General features: G+C 44.3%; 1 protein-coding gene across 8 annotated transcripts in view; it reads right to left on the bottom strand.

The window, feature by feature from the left end:
- ZMYND11 (zinc finger MYND-type containing 11) overlaps nucleotides 1-18,222 on the bottom strand; it is a 141,156-nt gene extending 122,934 nt beyond the window's left edge. For 2 of the 8 annotated variants that reach the window (XM_081098371.1, XM_081098374.1), the window contains exon 1: nucleotides 16,955-17,014. The gene's annotated coding sequence lies outside the window, so the exon portion shown is untranslated. Of the gene's footprint in view, nucleotides 1-16,954; nucleotides 17,015-17,435; nucleotides 17,652-17,679 lie in introns of those variants that run through there. The other 6 variants (XM_081098370.1, XM_081098367.1, XM_081098373.1 and 3 more) reach the window with 6 other exon arrangements.
- Nucleotides 18,223-22,033: the final 3,811 nt, after the last annotated feature.

Raw genomic sequence — 22,033 nt, 5'->3', positions numbered from 1 at the left:
GAGAGAGAGAGAGAGAGAGAGAGAAAGAGAAAGAAACATCAATTGTCTGTGTCCTATATGCCCCCTACTGGGGCTGAAACCCACAACCTGGGCATATGCTCTGACCCAAAATCAAACCAGTGACCTCTCAGTGCATGGGACAAAGCTTAACCAACTGAGCCACATTGGCCAGGGCAGGATTTGGTTATTTTATTCTCCATGTTATAGTATTGAATTGATATAACATACATCTCAAAGTTTATGATATCTTTAAAAAAGTATAAATATTTTATTAAATATGCAAGAAAATGTGAAATCTTATAATTACCTTACACACTGTAAAGTGTATGGCAACAGTGGGCACAAGCAACAGCAGACACTGACAATATCTGCCAGTAAATCTGGCACTCTCTATAGCTAAATTGCCAAATACTTATTTTAATAAAATGTCAGTTTCTAAAGTACTTTTGAGTTTTAATTTGGATAAAATGTTTCCCATAATCTCAGAAAGGGGTGTCAAAAAAGTTTAGTTTCATTTCACATTCCTAATCGGTTTGTAATGACTGCTTAGGGCAATGTGTTAAGAATTTTAAGGTCAAGGAGTAAACTTACAGGTTATTGGGAAAGAGACTGAGTCTCCAGAAAACTAAAAAAAAATGTATATAACTATTAACGATGACTAATAAAGGCATGTTGTTTTCTAAAATAATCCCAGCTCATCAGCACTTAAAATGGCCACAGCCTAAGACATGGCTCAACTCTGAAAGTTGCCAGAATAGCACTGAGATCTCACATTCATCATGCCTCCTTGGCTAACCTTGATGCAGCTGGCAAATAACTTCCTTCACTTATGACTACATTTCTCAACTTTCTCCCTCTCTGTTTTTGAAGGTGATGTAGGCAGGATAATACATGTTACTCTCTAGTCTGAGGAGCAGGTTTCCATAAAATGGGAGAGAGAAAAGAGCAGAAATAATTCACTTGATTAGATTCTGCTTCAGCCTTTTTTCTCTCACAGAATAATTGCCCTCTTCCTAAGTAATATAATAAAGTATAATACTTGATACAAGTATAAAATTCATCCCTAAATATATCAAAACATAACTTCCATATAGAAATATAAACTAGTGGCTCGGTGCACAAAAGTTTGTGCGGGGGGGGGGGGGGGATGTCACTCAGCCCGGCCTGCACCCTCTCCAATCTGGGACCCCTAAAAGGATGTCCTACTGCTGGTTTACAGGGATCAGGCCTAAACTAGCAGTCGGACATCCCTCTCACAATCTGGGACTGCTGGCTCCTAACCACTCACCTGCCTGCCTGCCCCTAACCACTCTGCCTGCCAGCCTGCTTGCCCCCAACTTTCCCCCGCCGCCAGCCTACTTGCCCCCAAATGCCTCCCCACCAGCCTGATCACCCCCAACTGCCCCGTACCAGACCAGTGTGCTCACCCCAACTACCCCCTCTGCCGGCCTGCTTGCCCCTAACTGCCCCCCACCCCCCACTGGCCTGCTTGCCCCCAACTGCCCCCCTGCTGGCCTGCTCACTCAAAATGGCTCCATCTTCTATTCCATTTGTGTCCTTTCCACCCCTAAGTTAATGTCGTGTCCTTAATATGTGGTTATGAGATGTCTCTGTGACTGAGCTGGGAAACCTTTCACATTTCTCTTTCCTTTCCTTTCATCTCAGGGTAACTGAGCTCTGCGGTTTGTGTGGGACCAAAGGCCCTGGGAATACAATGCTGAGCTCTCTGAACTCATTTTATTCTTTATTGTATTATTTGATTCCTGGGGCTGAATTAAACATGAAAACAGAAGAAAATATACCCTTAGATATAGAATCTGAGTCATTACCCGGAGATTTCTGTGGTAGTTAACACTGAGGCATGAGACACCTGTGTTTATTGGTCAGTTTCCTCAACTATGGAACGAAGATTGATCCTGCCCCTCGGATCCTTTGGAGGTTGGATATGATGCATCCAGAGGGATTAACTGGCAGCTCTGAGAATAAGATCAGAAATCCACAGACACTTGTTTCCTTTACCCAGACAGAGTTAGAAAAACACAACTCCTTTTATCATAACAGCAGCAAGGGCCATGCCTGTGGGAGGAGGAGCAGGGAGCCAGGGCTTCCCCCTTGCTCCTTCCCCGCCCTCCCGCCCTCCATCCCTGCACTGGTCCAGCTGCTATCCCTATCGTGGAACCCCTCAACTCAGGCTCTTGCCCCGCCCATGCCACAGGGAGGAGCATGCGCAGTTTCTTGCAGACACAGAAGCAGCTGTGGAGCAGGGAGGTGGCGTTATTCCCCTGAGCAGGTGCTGAAGTCCTTGTTGAAGTCTCCACTCGGGAGCCTGTGAGTCCGAGTCCTGGGAGGCTGCGCAGTGGAGGCACCACATTCCTTTCAGTAGAAACTGAAGATTGATCGGAGCCTGCCAGCTGAAGGGAAGGACCAGGAGGTCTGCCTTGAGCTCATTCACCAATCCCCAGTCCCGCTTTACTGATCGCGCCTCCTGAGCCCTGCGCCAGCCGGGGCCACATACGGGGGCTCGGATGGCGGCTCCTGCTGTCCCGCCCTGCCTACAGTATGCAAATTAGTCGCCATCTTTGTTGTCAGTTAATTTGCATATCACTCTGATTAGCCAATGGGAGGCGTAGTGAAGGTATGGTCAATTACCATGTTTGTCTATTATTAGATAGGACTAGAGGCCCAGTGCACAAAAATTTGTGCACTCGGTCGGGGGGTGTCCCTCAGCCTGGCCTGTGCCCTCTCACAGTCTGGGACCCCTCAGGGGATGTCCACCTGCTGGCTTAGGCCCGCTTCCCGGGGGATCGGGCATAAGCTGGCAGTCAGACATCCCTCTGGCAGCCCGGCAGCCCTCGGGGGATGTCCACTTGCCAGCGGAGAGCAGGCCTAAGCTGCAGTCGGACATCCTTAGCACTGCTAAAGAGGCGGGAGAAGCTCCCGCCACCACAGCTGTGCTGGCAGCCATCAGCCTGGCTTGTGGCTGAGCAGAGCTCCTCCTGTGGGAGCGTACGGACCACCAGGGGGCAGCTCCTGCATTGAACGTCTTCCTCCTGGTGGTCAGTGTGTGTCATAGTGACCAGTCATTCCCAGTCATTCTGCTGTCAGGGTCAATTTGCATATTACCCTTTTATTATATAGGATAGAGGCCTGGTGCATGGGTGGAGGCCGGCTGGTTTCCCTAAAGGGTGCCCCGGATCAGGGTGGGGGTCCTGTTGGGGTGCCTGGGTGAGGGGCTTAGGGCCGTTTTCAGCCTGGTCACACCCCCTTCAGGGTGGGGATCCCCATTGGGATGTGTGGCCAGCCTGGGTGAGGGGCTGAGGGACGTTTTCAGGCTGGTCATGCCCATGGGCTAGAAGCAGGTATCTGGGATTTATTTACCTTTTATAATTGAAACTTTGTAGCCTTGATCTGGCTAGAAGCTTCCTGGCAACTCAGCACTTCCTTGAGCAGAGGCCATGGCTGGAAGCAGGTATCTGGGATTTATTTATCTTCTATAATTGAAACTCTGTAGCCTTGAGATGAGCTCAGGGTCGGCCATGGCTGCCGCCATCTTTGTGACGGAGTGAGGTTGTGACAGTTAATTTGCATATTACTCTTCTATTAGGATGGTAAACTAACAATATATTTATACTTTACTGTGTTCTTATTAAACTCTATAAACACTTATATTTAAAAAACAGCCCTAACTGGTTTGGCTCAGTGGATAGAGCGTTGGCCTGCAGACTGAAAGGTCCCAGGTTCGATTCCAGTCAAGGGCACATACCTTGGTTGCGGGCACATCCCCAATAGGGGGTGTGCAGGAGGCAGCTGGTCGATGTTTCTCTCTCATTGATGTTTCTAACTCTCTATCCCTCTCCCTTCCTCTCTGTAAAAATTCAATAAAATATATTTTTTTAAAAAATAGTAACCTAGCAAGCTAATACAAATGCTATTTAAGCACATGCAACACTAGTTTTAACCATAATTAAGGGACAGTCAAGGGTATTTCATAGCTCCCTACCCATCAACTCTTTCATTATTCTATGCTGTAATACCCAGGTCATTTAATCAGTCAGCATTTATTTACATTAAACAACAATTTTTGTTGTTGGGAGTACAGATGCTGTGGGAGTGCAGAAAGGTACAGAGAAGGTTGTGTTCCTTTACCTCAACTTGTAGGATCGTTATACTAGTAATTTCCCTGAAGAACTGACATTTAACCTGAGGCCTCTAGAATATTTAGGATTAGTCAGCAAGGTAGAAGCAAAGAAAGATTAGATAAAGGTAGCACAGGACACTGGGGCCAGTTTATGTGGTGTTTCATACACATCATAAAGGACTTGAGACTTTAACCTAATGGCAATGGGAAGTCACTGAAGAATTCAGCAGGTCAGAGGGATTAGACTCCCAAAGGCTATTTAGCTTAGAAATTTAGTCTGTATCAACCACGGTAATTCCACCTTTCTTATCACCTGATATCAGGCTCAGCACCTGCTGTATGCCTCAATGAAGGAAAAGTGCGATTATGCTACTTTTAGGACAGATGTCCTAGTTCCTATAAGATGGTCTCTTTTTGCCCTAGCTGGTTTGGCTTAGTGGACAGAGTGTTGGCCTGCAGACTGAAGGGTTCCGGGTTCGATTCCAGTCAAGGGCATGTGCCTGGGTTAAGGGCTCGATCCGCAGTAGGGGGTGTGCAAGAGGCAGCCAATCAATGATTCTTTCTCATCATTGATGTTTCTCCCTCTCCCTTCCTCTCTGAAATCAGTAAAAATGTAAAAAATAAAATGGTTCGTTTTTTGGGGTTTTTTTTACTATCACTAGGTTTAGATATGATGCCCCAAACTGATGCAGCCATCTAGCAACCATAAGCATAACTAGTCTTAGAACAGAGCTGACAGGGTGATGGACTGGACAACGGAAAGTCGGTCCTTTGGGAGCCGGGAGGTCATGACAACCTCTCAGGAGCAGTTGCAATCATGATGGTGGTAGAAGCTGGACTCAGAAAAGAGAAACAAAAGAATGCTTTTGTTGAGGATTCAGAAAGGACAAAGTTTATAAAGGGGAGAAAAGAAAACCAGAGCACTGAGTGTAGAGTTCAGAAAACATTTTTACTGTATTTCTCTCTACTAATAGATGAATATGCAAACTGTCTGGGATGCCTTCACAGTAACAACCAACAGTAGGCTACGTGGGCAACAAGGCCCGCAGGGGGTGAGGGACGACCAAACAACTGAACAGCAGGCTGCGTGGGGCAACCAGGCGAGCAGAAGGGGGCAGTTGGGGGCCATCAGGCCAGCGGGAGAGGAAGGGGGGGCAGTTGGGGGCGACCAGGCCGGCAGGGGGGCAGTAAGGGGTGATCAGGCCGACAGGAGGGGGGGGCAAAAGGGGTGACCACGCTGGCGGGGGTAGGGAGGCAGTAAGGGGCGACCAGGCCAGTGGGCAGAAGGGGGGAGGGGCAGTTAGGGGCAACCAGGTCGGCAGATGGGGGCAGTTGGGGGCGAACAGGCCAGCGGGGGGGGCGGGGGGGGGCAGTTAGGGGCGATCAGGCAGGTAGGCAGGTGAGGAGTTAGGAGCCAGCAGTCCCAGATTGTGAGACCCCGGATTGGAGAAGGTCAGGCTAGGCTGAGGGCACACCCTCCATCGGTGCACGAATTTCATTTCATGCACCAGGCCTCTAGTTTTGTAATAGTACGAGATGTCTGAGTATATTTGAATGTAAATAAAAGGGAGCCAGTACAGAAGAGGATTAAAGTAAAATAGGTGAGAGTTTTCTGAAGCAAACGATCTATGGGCACATGAAGAGAATGACAAAAGGAGATGGTAAGTGCACAAAGCAAGTTACTTCCAACATGATGCAGTTTCTTTAAAAAATATATATAAAAGATGCCAAACTGGTCTACAAGAGTGTGAGTGGGGGAGTTGAGGAAAGAAAAGAAAGTAAATCTTTATGGAAAATGGAAGATGAACTGATCAGAGAAATAAAGTATGATTGAGAGCTCAGGTGGCCATCTATGTCAGTTTCCAAGAACCTACACACAGTGTCACCACTCAGCTCTCTAGTTTCTCTCCATGTATAGGCAAGGAGGGTAAATTCATCCAGAATTTGGGTTTTGCTTGAACATGTTTGCATTGAAAAGATAAAGGGACACTTATCTACCTATATGCACTCATGTGACATACTATATATATAGCACTATACACACTAGGTATTATAAAGGTTATTTAAAAAGCCAGTGTTTATAAGTCAAGGAATTGGGAAGATAATTATTGGGGTAAAGTTTAAATAATAAAAGGCAATAGAATAAGAACTAGTTGAGGCAAACTTTAAATGCTGTAGAAGTTTGAGGGGACAGATCACTGTGGGCTAATAAGATGAAAGATGAAAACTGACAAGAGATCTCAAATGCCAACTAATTTCAAATTAAATTTTAAGTTGACTTCAGCATTAGGTATGGAATAAGGAGGGGAAAAAAGGATACTTAAACAAAAGTTATATGCCCAGCTGCATGGCTCAGTGGTTGAGCATCGACCTATGAACCAGGTCACGGTTTGATTCCCGATCAGGGGACCTGCCTAGATTATGGGCTTAATCACCAGTGTGGGATGTGCAGGAGGCAGTCGATCAATGATTCTCTCTCATCGTTTATGTTTCTAGCTCCCTCTCCCTTCCTCTCTGAAATCAATAAAAATATATATTTAAGAAGTAATATTTATTCAATCAGTATTATTTGTGTACTTTAAAAGCCACTTATTAAAAGAATAAACAGAATGGCTGAAACAAAATTTTTACCTAGGGAAACAGGAAATAAGGCTAGAAAGTTAAGACTAAAACCACTCAAATATTATAAATGAGACCTGGCTGGTATGGCTTAGTTGGTTGGGCATTGTCCTGTCCATGGGAAGGTTGCTGGTCTGATTCCCAGTCAGGGTACATGCCCAGGTTGGGGGCTCAATCCCCCATAGGGGGTGTGCAGAAGGCAGCTGACTGATGTTCCACACTCACATTGATGTTTCTCTCTCTCTAAATATCAATTTAAAAAAAACTTTAAAATATATATATCACGAATGACAGAATTAAAATCCATTGGGGGTGGGGAGTGCATGAGAGAGGTTTACAATTACATCTTACTACCTAGCAGCAAATTCCAGGCCACAGTGCAGGAAGAGCCTGAACGAAGCCTATGGCCTTCTGAGCTGAGGAGACTAAGAGCAGAGATTAGTGGCCAGTTTTGTAGATCCTAAACTTTTAAATTCTATGAATCAGACTTCAGATCCTCTTCCTTTCCTATTATTTATGATATTTAGGATTATTCTATGAAATGGTACCTCTAGTTAAGAACAAATACTGACTCATAATAGCAAACCTTTTAACATTTCTACTCTATTCCTCAAGGTAAAATTTCACAAAATATTCTATTTAAAATGCAACCCTAACCACAGCAATTAATGTAATTCTTGAATGTATCTGGTAATCTAAAACTGAGAAAATTATATATTTCAGAAAAATCTGACTTAATACAGTTTAAAAACAGATAAAACTTTGTTTTAATCACCTGAGTATAACTAGAAAGAACAGTATAAAGACTGACACCAGTTGGATATCAGCTGTGGATGGCCTGTGCCATATGCTCATAAAAGCAAATGAAATAAGGCTGAGACCTTGTTAGAGACTCCAGCTGAGGAGTCCCTGAGCCAGTCCCTCCTCCTTGACATCCCATCTGCTATGTAAAACTGATGGACACTGTATCAGAGATAAAGAGAAACCATGGTCATTATCAGGCACGGCTCAGCATAGAAAGGTGCAGACATTGGTTATCAGTGACAGGGCTTCTTCATACTCTTCTGGTACTCAGCTCAGACACTGAATTTGCCCCTGCAATGCTCAAGTCTCTGGAGAACAACCTAAAAGTAGAAATGACACCCTCAATCTGGAGGAATACCAAGGATCACCTGAAATCCAAAGGCCGGGGTTAACCAGACCGCTAAGGGCCTGAAAAACCTTCGCGTGTGATCTCAACCCTGCCTGCAGACACAACCCACAATGGTGTGTATGACTGCCTAGGCCAGCCGTGGGCAAACTACGGCCCGCGGGCCGGATCCGGCCCGTTTGAAATGAATAAAACTAAAAAAAAAAGACCGTGCCCTTTTATGTAATGATGTTTACTTTGAATTTATATTAGTTCACACAAACACTCCATCCATGCTTTTGTTCCGGCCTTCCGGTCCAGTTTAAGAACCCATTGTGGCCCTCGAGTCAAAAAGTTTGCCCACCCCTGGCTAGGCCGTGGTCGGCAAACTGCGGCTCTTTGGCCCCTTGAGTGTGGCTCTTCCTAAGCCTTAGGAGTACCCTAATTAAGTTAATAACAATGTACCTACCTATATAGTTTAAGTTTAAAAAATTTGGCTCTCAAAAGAAATTTCAATCGTTGTACTGTTGATATTTGGCTCTGCTGACTAATGAGTTTGCCGACCACTGGTCTAGGACAGTGGTTCTCAACCTTCCTAATGCCGCGACCTTTTAATAACAGTTCCTCATGTTGTGGTGACCCCCAACAATAAAATTATTTTTGTTGCTACTTCATAACTGTAATTTTGCAACTGTTATGAATCGTAATGTAAATATCTGATATGCAGGATGTATTTAGGCGACCCCTGTGAAAGGGTCGTTTGACCCCCAAAGGGGTCGCGGCCCACAGGTTGAGAACCACTGGTCTAGGGAAAGACATCCAAGTTCTTCTGATACCTGTCAGCGTCAAAAGCTTACTCCAGCACCAGCAGGAACTTTAGGCCACCGCTCAAATTACGGAAAAGCCCAGACACACTGAAGCTGACTGGCAGTTTTATCTCCTGAATATCGTTCACCTCAGACCTGATATAGGACTATCAGGAAACCCCAACCAACCCTACCTTTGATATCCACCTTCCATGACCAGTAGAGCGACAATACAGGAGCATTTTAGAAAAACCACAAAAGACTCAAGGTTTTCCTCTAGGAAGCATTTATTTTTCAGGCTGTCAACCCCCTTTAAGAAACTTCATGAAGCCCTAGCTGGTTTGGCTCAGTGGATAGAGAGTGTCAGCCTGCGGACTGAAGGATCCCGGGTTCAATCCCAGTCAAGGGCACATGCCTGGGTTGTGGGCTCGATCCCCAGTGTGGGGCATGCGGGAAGCAGCTGATCAATGATTCTCATCATTGATGTTTCAATCTCGCTCTCTCCCCCCACCCCCATCTCTGAAATCAATAAAAATATATCTTAGCCCTAGCTGGTTTGGCTCAGTGGATAGAGCATCGGACTGCGGATTGAAGGGTCCCGGGTTTGATTCCAGTCAAGGGCATATACCTTGGTTGCAGGCACATCCCCAGTGGGGGGTTTGCAGGGGGGCAGCTGATCGATGTTTTTCTCTCATTGATGTTTCTAACTATCTCTCTCCCTTCCTCTCTGTAAAAAAATCAATAAAATATATATATATCTTAAAAATAATAAAAGAAAAAAAGAAACTTCATGAATATTCTTCTTGAAAGAATTTCTGAGACACAGAGCTAAAGGTCAGAGGGTACATCATTTTCTATAAGTCATTTCAAAAAGAAATATTTAAAAGAAGGCATACATACACCACAACCTACTTTAAAAAATAAAAATTTGAAACTCACAAAGTTAAAATTTGTGTGACTTTAGAAAAGAGCCCTGATCCATCTCCAGAGATTCCCCTCACAAAACTGATAAGTCAGTCTATAAGAAAACTAAAAAGTTCATAATGGCTTTCAAGTTCAGAGTTTCCCCATGCAAAAGCATTCCCCAAGCTAGCCTTCATTAATAGAATATTTTTTTAAAAAATCTTTCCATAGCTATTTTATGAGGAAGTCACATTTACTATGTAACATCCCCATTGATGAATATCAGCATGATGTGAATGCTACAACTCAGTTGATCTATTTCTCTCTTCACCATATGCTTCTCATATTTTAGATGATGGTAAACATCTACAGAACTCTGAAGTCTTCATACTTAGAGCAACTTTCAAGTAATTAGTTATTTCAATACAAACTGAACTTACCCAACAGAGGGAATGCTAAAGTGTTCTTGCTATATGACCTCCCTTCTCATATAGTAAAAACACTTTAATGTTGAAGTTAATTCCGAGTATTTTCCAACATTTCTCTCCTATACATATTAAAATAAAGTTGTAGGTTCCTCCCCTTCCACCTCATACCAAGTATCTTCATAATCCTAGCTGCAAAAATGACAAAAAGAAAGTAAGCCAATTATAGACGCTTGTTCTTAAATTGCCAGTGAAACTGGAATTAACCAGAACTTTATGTATGGATGGAACATTCTGATTACTAGGAGATTCTAATATTCCTTTTCTTTCCACCTCCTACTTTTGTATAAAGACCGAGCTTAGTTTTACATTTTTTTATTATCCCCCCATTTGGCAGACTCGTAAAGAAAGGCACTTTTGGGAGATGAAGGTGGTATCAATACAAAGATTCAAGGACTTAGAGAATCTTAGGAGACAGAGCAGCCATAGGTTTTGGTAGTCACACACTTGAATTCAAATACCCACTTGATCATGTATTCTGAGTGACCCTCAGGCACTGATAACTTCACCCTCCTAAGTCTGTTCTCTTAACGTAAGTTATAGGGCAGTTATGATTATACTGTAATATTGGAACTTATCATATACTAAACTGTAATACAACCTTCCCTCATGCTGTTGTGAGAAAGAAATGGAGTTATATAATTTGCCTACTATAGTAGGTGCTCAATAAGAGAAACCTTTTTTCTTTTTTTATTATTATTATTTTTTTTTTTACAGAGAGGAAGGGAGAGAGATAGTTAGAAACATCAATAAGAGAGAAACATCGATCAGCTGCCTCCTGCACACCCCCTACTGGGGATGTGCCCACAACCAAGGTACATGCCCTTGACCGGAATCAAACCTGGGACCCTTCAGTCCGCAGGCCAACACTCTATCCACTGAGCCAAACCGGTTAGGCCGAAACCTTTTTTTCTTTAAAAAAAAAAAAAATGGTGCTGCCACAAGCAACATTTATAATGACACAAAGCTTTCTAAAAACTGCTTATATAGATTTCTAATGGGAACTAATGTGCCTACACAGTCTAATTAAAATGTATTTATGCCCTTTTAAAAAACAGCATTTTAATACCAACTGCGAAATCTCCCAATCTTAATATAAACCCATTAAAATGCATATATATACATATATTATCTTTTAGTGTTTGCATAAATATTTTAGCTAGGAAAGAATCATACTTCTTCAAGTTATAAATTTACTTAGCATACTAGATCAAACTAGAAAAAAAAATCAAAAATATTAAGTGGGTCCACTTTTCACTTAAATGCTTGGGAAATATCTGGAGAACATAAAAATTACTAATCATAACAAAGCTGTTTCTAAAAATCCTCAGGTAGTTAATAAAGTGAAATCACAAAGTTCGAAATCATCATTGTTAAGACCTCAAAAATAATTTTCATTCAAATACAATGTACCTTAACTCACACACATCATACACTTACTTCTGTCACATTGCATTGCACTTGTTTCAATAATTATGCTTCCTAGCAAGGGTCTAGTACATAGTACAGTTTCAATACATAACTATGTTTAATAAATGAATAAATTTGTAAAACATATTCTACTCATTGTAAAACTATATTTTAATGTAATCTTATGAATCGGATCAATTATGGAGTAACTTGAACTATAAAAGTAATTATTTAATACAAAACTAGTTTACCTACTATCCTATATAATAAAAGGGTAATATGCAAATCAACTGAACGGCAGAATGCCCAGTCACTATTACACGCACTGACCACCAGGGGGCAGATGCAGGAGCTGCCCCCTGGTGGTCAGTGTGCTCCCACAGGGGGAGTGCCACTCAGCCAGAAGCCCTGAGCTGGGCGCAATGATGATGAGCGCAGCAGTGGTGGCAGGAGCCTCTCCTGCCTCCGCAGCAGCGCTAAGGATGTCCGACTGATGGCTTAGGCCCGCTCCCCAGAGGCAGCGGGCCTAAGCCATCAGTCAGACATCCCCCGAGGGCTCCCAGATTGTGAGAGGGCGCAGACCAGGCTGAGGGACCCCCCCCCCCAAGTGCACGAATGTCATGCACTGGGCCTCTAGTACTTAAATAGTACTCAGTTCACACAAAAAAATAAAAAACTGTACAAGTTTTCAGAAACAGGCATTTTCCAATTAATGTATACCAGCACATAATGGGAACTTCTCATCAATGAATAGAAAAGAGTCAATATTATCCCTTATAAATGCTCATATAACAGTATTCCATTGCCTTTGTCATTTTTCTTTAATTTCACATTAAGTTAGGCAAACACTTAGCCATTTATTAAACAGAAAATATACCCAAAATAATAGAATGAAAGATTAACTAAATGTATAGTTACCAAATCCATATAAATCATGTTTATAAAACTGAATTAAGTATCTAGCAATTTCCCTACCAAACACATAATGGATACACGAATATTTTTTATTTTACAAATAATTTTTTTTCTTTTACAGACTATTTACTTGCATTTGTAAGTAATTTTGATACTAAACATTGTACAGCATTTTCACAATAGAAACTAAATAAAGAATTTCCTAAGTGGAAAAATCAGCAATAGCAAGCATATACACATGCAAAAAGATCTTCCCTTAAGGCAGTACATATATGTTTACGATATTAGTGAAGACTTTATTATTCAAAGACTATACTACTGGATATTTTTATTTTTATCTCCCTCCCTCCCATTATCTTCATTTTTATCATTTTACTTCTTGTTACGGGGATTTTGTTATATGAATCACATTCTCTCACAAACTCCTAGTTCATTCACTTCTCATTAGAGTGTGTGTACTTGAATGGGGGTGTGTTATGAGGAGGTGGAACCTTCCATAATTAAAAGGAAGACTATGTTTTAAGATGATCATGTGGGACAGTGTTTGTAAAGAAATTTGCACAGTGGCTGAGACATGGTAAACATACAATATGTGATGCATATTATTATTATATACTTATTTTGTATAATAAACCTGTGAATACCAAAACATTTCTAAAATCAAGGCCAAAGAAGGACATGAGAAGAACCTTCAGATCACTAGTGATCTTTACAGAATCACCGCACCAAAGCAGATTTAAACTGTTTTAAAAAGTTGACAACACTAGTCCAAGGAAATAACAAAGTCATCATGCAAGTCCTGGCCAGTGTTGCTCAGTGGAAAGACCATCGGCCCAAGCACTGAAGGGTCTCTGGTTCAATTCCGGGTCAAGGGCATATACCTAGGTCGTGGTTCACTCCCCAACCCCCAGTTTTTGTGTGTCCAGTTTCTGTGTGTGTGTGTGTGTGGGGGGGGGGGGTGTTAGAAGCAATCAGTTGATGTTTCTATCTCTCTTTTTTCTCCTCCTTTCTCCCTCACTCTCTGAAAGGCAATGGAAAAAATATCCTCAGGTAAAGATTAACAAAAAAGTTATCATGCAAGAGATACAGGCAAAAATTAAACTCACATCAGTTATTTTTTACTTGTCAAAATTCCTAGTAAAAATGTTGGTGAGGGATTAGTTCCACAATGATCAAATTAAGAGGTGCCAAGCAGTGTTTCTTTATTTAGAAAGTCCATCTGCTTCAAGCAAATATAAAACATACAACCTGAAGCAGTTACAGATAGGGTGACAGATGTGGGAAAAGACAAGAATATTCATTTAAAACCAATGGTTAAAATAAGAATGTTCACACTATGTACTTCAATTACCTATATTCTTCATCAAATATTAAGAAGTAATGCTAGGCAGTTGCCAGGGGCTGGGGAGAGAGGAGATGGGGAGTTAAGTATGTAATGGATATGGAGTTTAAATTTTACAAGATGAAAAGAGCTATGGAGATGAATGGTGATTATGGTTGCATAACAATGTTAATGTATTAATTATCACTGAACTGTACACTTGAATATGGTTAAGATGGCAAATTTTATGTCATGCGTATTTTATAATTTTAAAAAGTTAATCATAGAAAGAGCCTTAAAATTGCTTTAAGTAAATGAGGCCCAAGAAATATAACAAATGTTTATTTTCTAACCTTCTGAGATAACTAAAAAGGAAAAAGAGGTATGCTACGACAGTCAAACTCAAATTAGTAAGACAATAATATAATTTCAGAGCTTCACACCTTTCCACATTAAAGTCTTAGTAACACTGAATTTGACTCAAATGAATTGAATTAGTTTATATTCAGGTATGAGTCAATAACCCTATAGTACAATTACTATTATTTTTCAGATGAGGAAATTGACACCAGGCATGACAAGTTTAAGTAATTTGTCCAAGATCACTTTGCTAGTAAATAACAGAGGTGAGATTCAAACCCAAGCCATTTAGCCTTCACTTATGCTACCTCTCTAATGGCAAAAAAATCTAATTACCCTGTAAAAGTATTCAATGTGAAGTCCAAATTAAGGTTTTCAAACAGTGAAAAGTTCTTAACTATCATAAATATGACTATCCATTTTCTCCTTAACTTTTTTTTTATATATACTCTTTGCTTGTTTTTCCATGTGGAATTCGACTGAAAGATATGGTAAGTAAAGAAAATCTGAAGCCAGAGGTTTAGGGCTCTAAGTAGTATTTGACTACATTTGATACTTCCATTACAAATGTTGAAATTCTTAATTAGCTTCATTTAGTTGTCTCAGTTAAGGTATGCCAAAGGGTACGAATGTTTCTATTATGCACTATCTGAACAACCCTTAAAGGAAAAGGGGATAGGGTTACGAAAAGGTGAGAGTTCAAACAAACACATGTCAATTCACAGAAACATGCAAGATGACATCCACTCAAAGTACCAACGTAATTATATCCTAGTAATATTTAGTATGAACTAAGAAGCTAAATTTTAACATTTACATTTATATTGGTTTTTCTTTGTAAAGCTGGAGGCACTTGCATTTTTTAAACACCTTGTAACAGGTAACTGCAAAAATAAGTCACCCAATTACAGAATGTAAAAGGGAGATTCAGTTTTCATATAAAAAACAACTAGGGCAAAAAAGTACATGTGAAAAATAAAAATCCTGTTAATCACGGGTAGAGTTAAGCAAGAAAAAATTTTATTGTCATAATCACATCCCATATCTTCTAATCCTTTATTCTCTAACCTGACCATCTTATAGAGTCCAACAAAATAATGACTGTAACCAGCACCAGTTAGCCAAAGACAAGAAAAATTACACACCTGTACAAAACTCGTATTTCTTTTAATCCTCATCCGAGGATATGTTTATTATTTAGGGGGGGGGGGGGGAGAGGAAGAGAAACATCAATCGGTTGCCTCCCGTAAGCGCCCGGACGGGGATCAAACCCGAAACTTAGATATGTGCTCTGAACTGGGAAATCCAAGCTAAAATCTTTCGGTTTACGGGAGGACACTCCAACCAACTGAACCACCCGGCCGGGGCCAAAACTCGCATTTTATCTTCTGCTTTGTGTACAAGTTAGAATTCCGAATAATCAAAGATGACTTTGCTAACCAGAAAGCACTCAAATTCCTAAAGTACAACCAAGTCTATTTCCCTGATAACTTCCAACCATTAATTTGAATCAATGACCCAAACCCCCCAAAAGGTTATGTATGCATCCCCTAGTTACTATGCTACAACTACTACATTTTCCAGTTCAAAAGAAAATAAATGTTGTACTTTGTGCCTTTCAACCAACAGATTAAATGATTTTTAAGCAAGCTCTTGCCTCCACGGACAGGGCTTACTATAGGATGCAGAACACCTGGGTGGGGCAGACCAGAGGGCCCAGGAGGGATGCCTCAGAGAGCCAGGTGGGCCTCTCCCACCATCAGGCGCTGGCCCTTGCACAGGCTGCCTGGGCACCTGCTTTAAGCTCACAGACACACCACATATATGTGCAGACCCGGCATCACGGACATACCGTATGCAGCACAGGTTATCACATGCTCACAGCAGGTACTCTTCAGACACCAGACACAACACGGTCACCACGGTACCACGTGCACACTGGGCACCATGTCCACACCGAGTACCATGAAGACGGCGTGTACATAACAGCGGGCCCCCTGGACACACCGGGTATCGCGAGCACTTTAACACCGGCGCCATGCACCATCGGGGGACACCGAGTTCATGCCCATACCCATCAACACTGGGCACCACGGGTACCAGGCACACCCCCACCACCATGCCCACACCGTCAAGCGCCTTCACAGCTGGCCCCGGAGAGGCGCGAGGGGCAGTCCACGTGGAACTTGGGTCCCCGGGACGCTCCAGGAGCGCCCCCCCGCCGACCCCCTCCCGGCAGATGCTCTCGGACGCCCCATGGAAGGGGTGGCCCCGCAGGCAGTCCTGGGGCCTGACGGGCCTGCTGAGGCGGCGAAAGCCGCGCTGCCCCGGGTTCCTTCCCAACCGCGGAGGACGCGGACGCAGCCTCGCCTGCATCTCCGGGGACCGCCTGCCCAGCCTCGGTCCTCGCTCCCAAAGCACGAGCCGCGAACGACTGCAAATGCCCCCTCCCGCCCTCCTCCCGCTCACAGGGCCGCGTTCCCGAGGACCTCGAAGCGCGGCCGCGGGCCCCAAGGCCTGGCCGCGCGAGGAGGGCGGACCTGGCGTGAGACGCTCACGCGACACCCCGGCTTCCCCGCCCGAGTAGGCCCCGAGCCGTCTCCCCGCGTCCGGGCCTTCCCTCCGGGCCCCCCGCCGGCGAGGGGGCGCCGACGGGACCCCCGCAGGCCCGGGCCCGCCGCACACAAAGCTCCGCGGGCAACTCGGGGCCATTGGCGAGAGGGCGAGCCGCGGTCACGCCCGCTCGGAGCCCCGAGAGGCTGCAGCCCGGCCCGGGCTCCACAAAGCTCGGCGCCAACGCCACGGACGCGCCGGCCACGGACGCCCCCGCCCGCCCGCGCCCCGGTGCCCGCCGCACGGCATTCCTACCATTATGCTCCGGTCCTGGCCGCCGCCGCGGTGCCCGCCCTCCCCTCCGCGCCCGGCCCCGCCGCTGCGCCGCCTCCTCCCGGGTCTGGGCCGCGGGCGCGGGGGGGTCGGTGGGGGGGGGAGCCGGCCTCCGCCTCCGCCCCCGCGGGCTCACCCTCCCGATTCTCCACCGCCCTCCTCTCCGGCTCCGCGGGCCCATCCTCCCGCGCTCCCCGCCGCCCGGCCTTCCACTCTCCACGGCGTTTCCCTGGCTCCGCGGGCCGGGCCTCCCTGGCGTCTCCCCGCCGCCCTCCTCCTCGGTTCCCCGGGCCGGGCCGCGCGCTCTCCCCGGCGTCTCCCGCCGTCCCCGGCCGCTCGGCGCTTCAGGGCGCCATGTTTACAGTCCGCACTTCGGCGAGCGCGAGCCCGGCGGCCGGGGAAGCACAGCGGCCCGGGGGGCCGGCCAGGGCCCGGGACGCGGAGGCCCCGCCGCCGGACTTACGGGGGTCTCCTTGCCGAGCGGCGGGCCCGGGCGGGGCGGGAAGTTGGGGGCGCCGCCGCCGGGAAAGTTTCCGTCCTGCGAGGACGCGGCGCTGTTCACATGGCGGTGTGTGCGCGGGCGGCCGCTCGCGGGCCGCCTCCTCCACCTCCGCCCGCCCCCGGACTTTATTGTGCGGCGCCGGCCGCGCGGCGCGCGGGGCCCGGGCTCCCTCCCGGCGGCCGGCGCGGCGCACGCCCACACGCACCTTCCCCCGGTCCTGTCCGCGGCGCCGCTCCCCGAGTCGGTCCCAGCATATTCTCACATCGCCGCACATGCACTTCGCGGCCCCACACGTGGAAGCGACGTACGTGCCGGCGCGCGGGCGCGGAGCGGCGCACAAAGGTCCCGGCCCGCATTGTTCCGCGCGCGGCCCGCGGGGCTGCCGCCCGGGTCCCCGGGACTTGTTTCCTCGCGTGCCGCCGGCCCAAGTGCAGAGCCTTTGCGAAGCCGTCATTTTTACGTTAACAGAATCGGGCGGGTGGTTTTAGTGTCTTTTTAATTCTGTCCTCGAAGAGGATTGTAGGGCTCTGCGAAGTCCTCATTCCAGGCATTCGCACGTAGGACTTGGGAAAAGAGCAGGACCACCCATTGTCCAGGAGGCGAAAACACTACAAATGTGTGCAAAGAGAACGAGGTTGTCTTTCTTAGTTTGTCGCTCTAGATCTAACCAGAGAAGATCCCGATGGACGGTTAAAGAAAGGCTCCAAGATAAGCCTACTTTAACAGGTTCCACATATTTCCCCCCCCCAAAAAAGCCTTTCTTCCTCCACGAGGAGTTTGGATGGAAAGCCTAGCAGCCAAAATTGCTTGCTCTGATTCTCATTGGACATAGGTACCTGAAAATCACTGGGAAGAGACTGTCCAAGTAATTTTGGGATTATAATCCGATTTCTCAGTTGCTGGTCTCGAAGACTCAGAATTTGGAAATGGGTGATATTTGAATAGGTGTTCCATGATGTATGCCAGTCGAAGCAATTTCTCAGCCCTAGTTCTGCTACATCCCAGAGAGTTTTGGGTTATCTCAAGGAACATCACAAAATAATTTTAACTCATCTTTTCAGATAAATAAAATGCAGCAGAGGGGTTAAAGGGTTTCAGATAAAAATCAAGCCAGAGCTAGTTTGAGGGCTGGGCCAGGAATTCTAACAATAAACAGTTTTAAGCACATCACCCCTTTTTAAAGTCCTCTATAAAATAAGACTGTATGGCTCCACCTCATTTCACTGAGGCAACATCATATATGTATAAAAGAAAGCTTACCTTTTAGGAAAGAGAAGGTAAGACTGCATAACTCTATCTCAGAAAGATGCAAAGTTTGTCCCCTCCTTCCAGCACATACTTCCCCTACTGATTCTTCAATTTCTGTTCAATTGTCACTTTTTTTTCCTAAAAGGACCTTGGGGAGCCCCCAATGTAAATTGGCCCTATTTTTCTCCATAACACAAAATTGTTTGTTTGTAATGATATGTTTACTTTAGTGTTTAGAAACTGACGGGAGGGTTTGTTCTCCATAGCACATCCAGGCTTCCAATAAATGTGTTAAATGGAGAAATGCCACAGATAAAATTGGTGGTCTCGTTGTACTTGACAGAGCACTGTCTAGATATTAGTGTTTTGCTCTTAAATAACATAATACCCGTAGCTCTGTCACTCAAGCATTGTAGTCCTTCTTAATGCATATTAATTAAAACCACATGTTAATTAGATGATGTTATACTTAGGCTAATAGTTCAAGGCTGTGGAGTAAAGGATCTTATAAATGCAGTTCTCCCAGACCCTGGGAGAAGCCATGTAATGTCCTCCCAGCTCACTGGGTGCGTGTGTGTGGGTGTGTTCATAAAACAGAAGCGGTATATATACCTGCGCGTTTTGAAGCACAGTAGGACACTTTTCTCCTTTGCATATCTATGCATGAAGCCCCTAAGGCATTCCTGCACCTTGGAGGCCATTAGGATATATAGAGGGCAAGAATATATAGAGAAGGAAAGTTAATATTAAGGTGCTGACACCCCAAATAGGAAACTTTAATCTGCAAGACAATTGGATTGCAAACAGGGCTTTGTTGAGAGATAAACCAATTCTCTTAATTATTTTCTTTTTCATTTTCAACGTTTTTAGAAACAGGTCTGGTGTAGCAGACCATTGAACTTCAGCACCCAGGGTCCGGACTAGGGATGAAATGAAGGAAGAAAGGAGGCAGAAAGCTGGTAGCGAGGTATGTAACTACCCATGGTTAGGCACTTTTGACAAATATTTGGAACTCAGAAATATTTGGCATTCAGAACTAGTTGGTGAATTAACGAATGCTGCTCATCACAATTTTATGTAATATCAATAAAATCGAATGAAAATAAGATAAAAATCCAACATTAGAGACTGACAGTTGAAAAGGAATATTAAATTACATATGCATATGATTTCCATTTTGTTAAATATTAGAAGGAAGAAAATGACAACAATGTTTATTTCTTCGGGTTACAGGTATCTTCTTTTTTTTAAAAAAAATCTTTCTTCATAATCAGGTAAAAGATTATTAGTAACTAGCCTAGAAGACTGGTTGTGCCCGTATACAGAACAGTACCATGTAGGTATCCCTTTCTTGAAGGAATATATAACTATAAAATTAAGTTATATAGAATCTTATTTTCCAATGATTTCTTTATTTGGTACATATAGAGATTTGTGGCTGCAATCTATACATAGTTCACATGCATAAATTTATATAAAAAGCCCCAAAATATAACTTTTGGGCAATCAAAGCCAATAAAAATAAATGTAAGCTCTATGTGGGTAATTGTCATAGAAGCAGCTCACCACACACACACACACACACACACACACACACACACACACAGATTTACAAATGTATTACTTATCAATGAGGATAAACTACTGTCATGTAAAGTGAATTTAAGTAATTATTACCTTACATTCACTATATTGTCACAAAACCAAGCAACGAAATATTATCTGTATACTCCTTGTACAAAACAGATAAAGATCAAAGGACTGTCCTTCAAAGATATCGCCTGTGATCTCTGAGAAACCCAGGGCTCCGTAACACCCATTCTGGAATTCACCATTCCAAAACAGGAGAATCAAGAAGTAAAGCTTTGCCTGTGTACAATACAATAAAACACATAGTTTTGCACTGTAAGGTATTACCACAAGCAATTAGTTACTAGTAATTGTAGCAGGCTGTTGCGAATGTATATGAGTGTAAATCCAAAGGTGCCCCCGTGGATGGATTTACACTCACAGTCAGGGGCATCCTCTTCACTCATTCACTTTCAAAGGTGTTTCCTGATGTGGGAGAGCAGGAGGGAATCAAAACTCATATCCATGGGGATGTGTGGCCTCGTGTGAATGTACTCTCTTACTTATGTGACAGTCCCCCCTTACACACACACAAACACACACACACAGAAAAAAAAAAACACCTGTTTAATAAAAGAAAGAGACCGAAGTGAGTGGTCACTACAGAGTGCAGAATGATAATGCCTCAGGGGCCAATGGCCAATAAAATATTTTCTAGGACTGTACTTCTGTTTTACAAATTTCCTTTGATTTTATTCCATACCTTTTTGACTTCTGATTGGATTTCCCATAATCTTTTGTATTAGATATTGGTATTTTAGATATGAATGTAGTTTTCCCCTAAAGATAAATTGCTATTCCGGTATTAAATTGCTATTAATGAGTTTAGCTAGTGTTGCTTAGTTTCCAAGTGTCAAGTCACCTGTGGATGATGAAAAATCATGTTTTGAAGAAAGCTGTGGACCAAACCTTTTATGTCAATTACCATTCACCAAAGCCGCAATCCTTTGTGGCCAAGCCTGAGGCACGCACTGTGGCATATTTTAATTTAAAATAACTTCCCGTATAAAGTAAGAGCTCTCTTTCAAGGGAGTGCTGGAGAAATGCCTGGGCCTGGGCAGGAGGAGCAGGAGGAGCAGGAGGAGCAGGCGCGACTCCCCCACTGCCTGCGTGGCTCCTTCGGACAGTGCTCATCAGGCAGGCCTGCTCCTCCTGCCCAGACCCGGCATTTCTTCAGCACTCCCTGCCTGGGTCTCCTTCAACTCGCTCCTGGTTTTGTCTGTGGATGTACAGTACCTCCTGAAAGTAGGACCTACCACACCTGGTAATATGCTTCAGAACATTTTAAGGAAAGCAACTCATCGTACAAGATGAAAACGGTGCTTGTGCGTGCGTGTGTGTGTGTGTGTGTGTGTGTCTTTTTCCCTCAAAATGGGATCCTGCTCTTCTCCCTGTCTCTCTTCTCTAGCACAATACAGCAGAAAGAGCATCTGAGTTCAAACTCCAGCTCACCGTGAGACCTTGAGTAAGTGATTGCACCTTATGAGCCTCAACTTCCCCAATTGTCAAGAAGAGCATGGATTTTTTACGTCAGACTGCTCGGATTAGAAATCCAACTCCAACCTTCTCTAGCTTGACCTCGAACAAGTTATTTACCAATCTGTCTCAGTTCTTCATCTTTAAAGTAGGAATGATACCATTAACCTATTTCATAGTCATTGTGAAGATTACATGACAAAAAG

The sequence above is a fragment of the Myotis nattereri genome, assembly GCF_964212035.1.
Source record: "Myotis nattereri genome assembly, chromosome: 1".
Classification (NCBI taxonomy): domain Eukaryota; kingdom Metazoa; phylum Chordata; class Mammalia; order Chiroptera; family Vespertilionidae; genus Myotis; species Myotis nattereri.
This window is presented reverse-complemented; position numbering and strand designations above follow the sequence as displayed.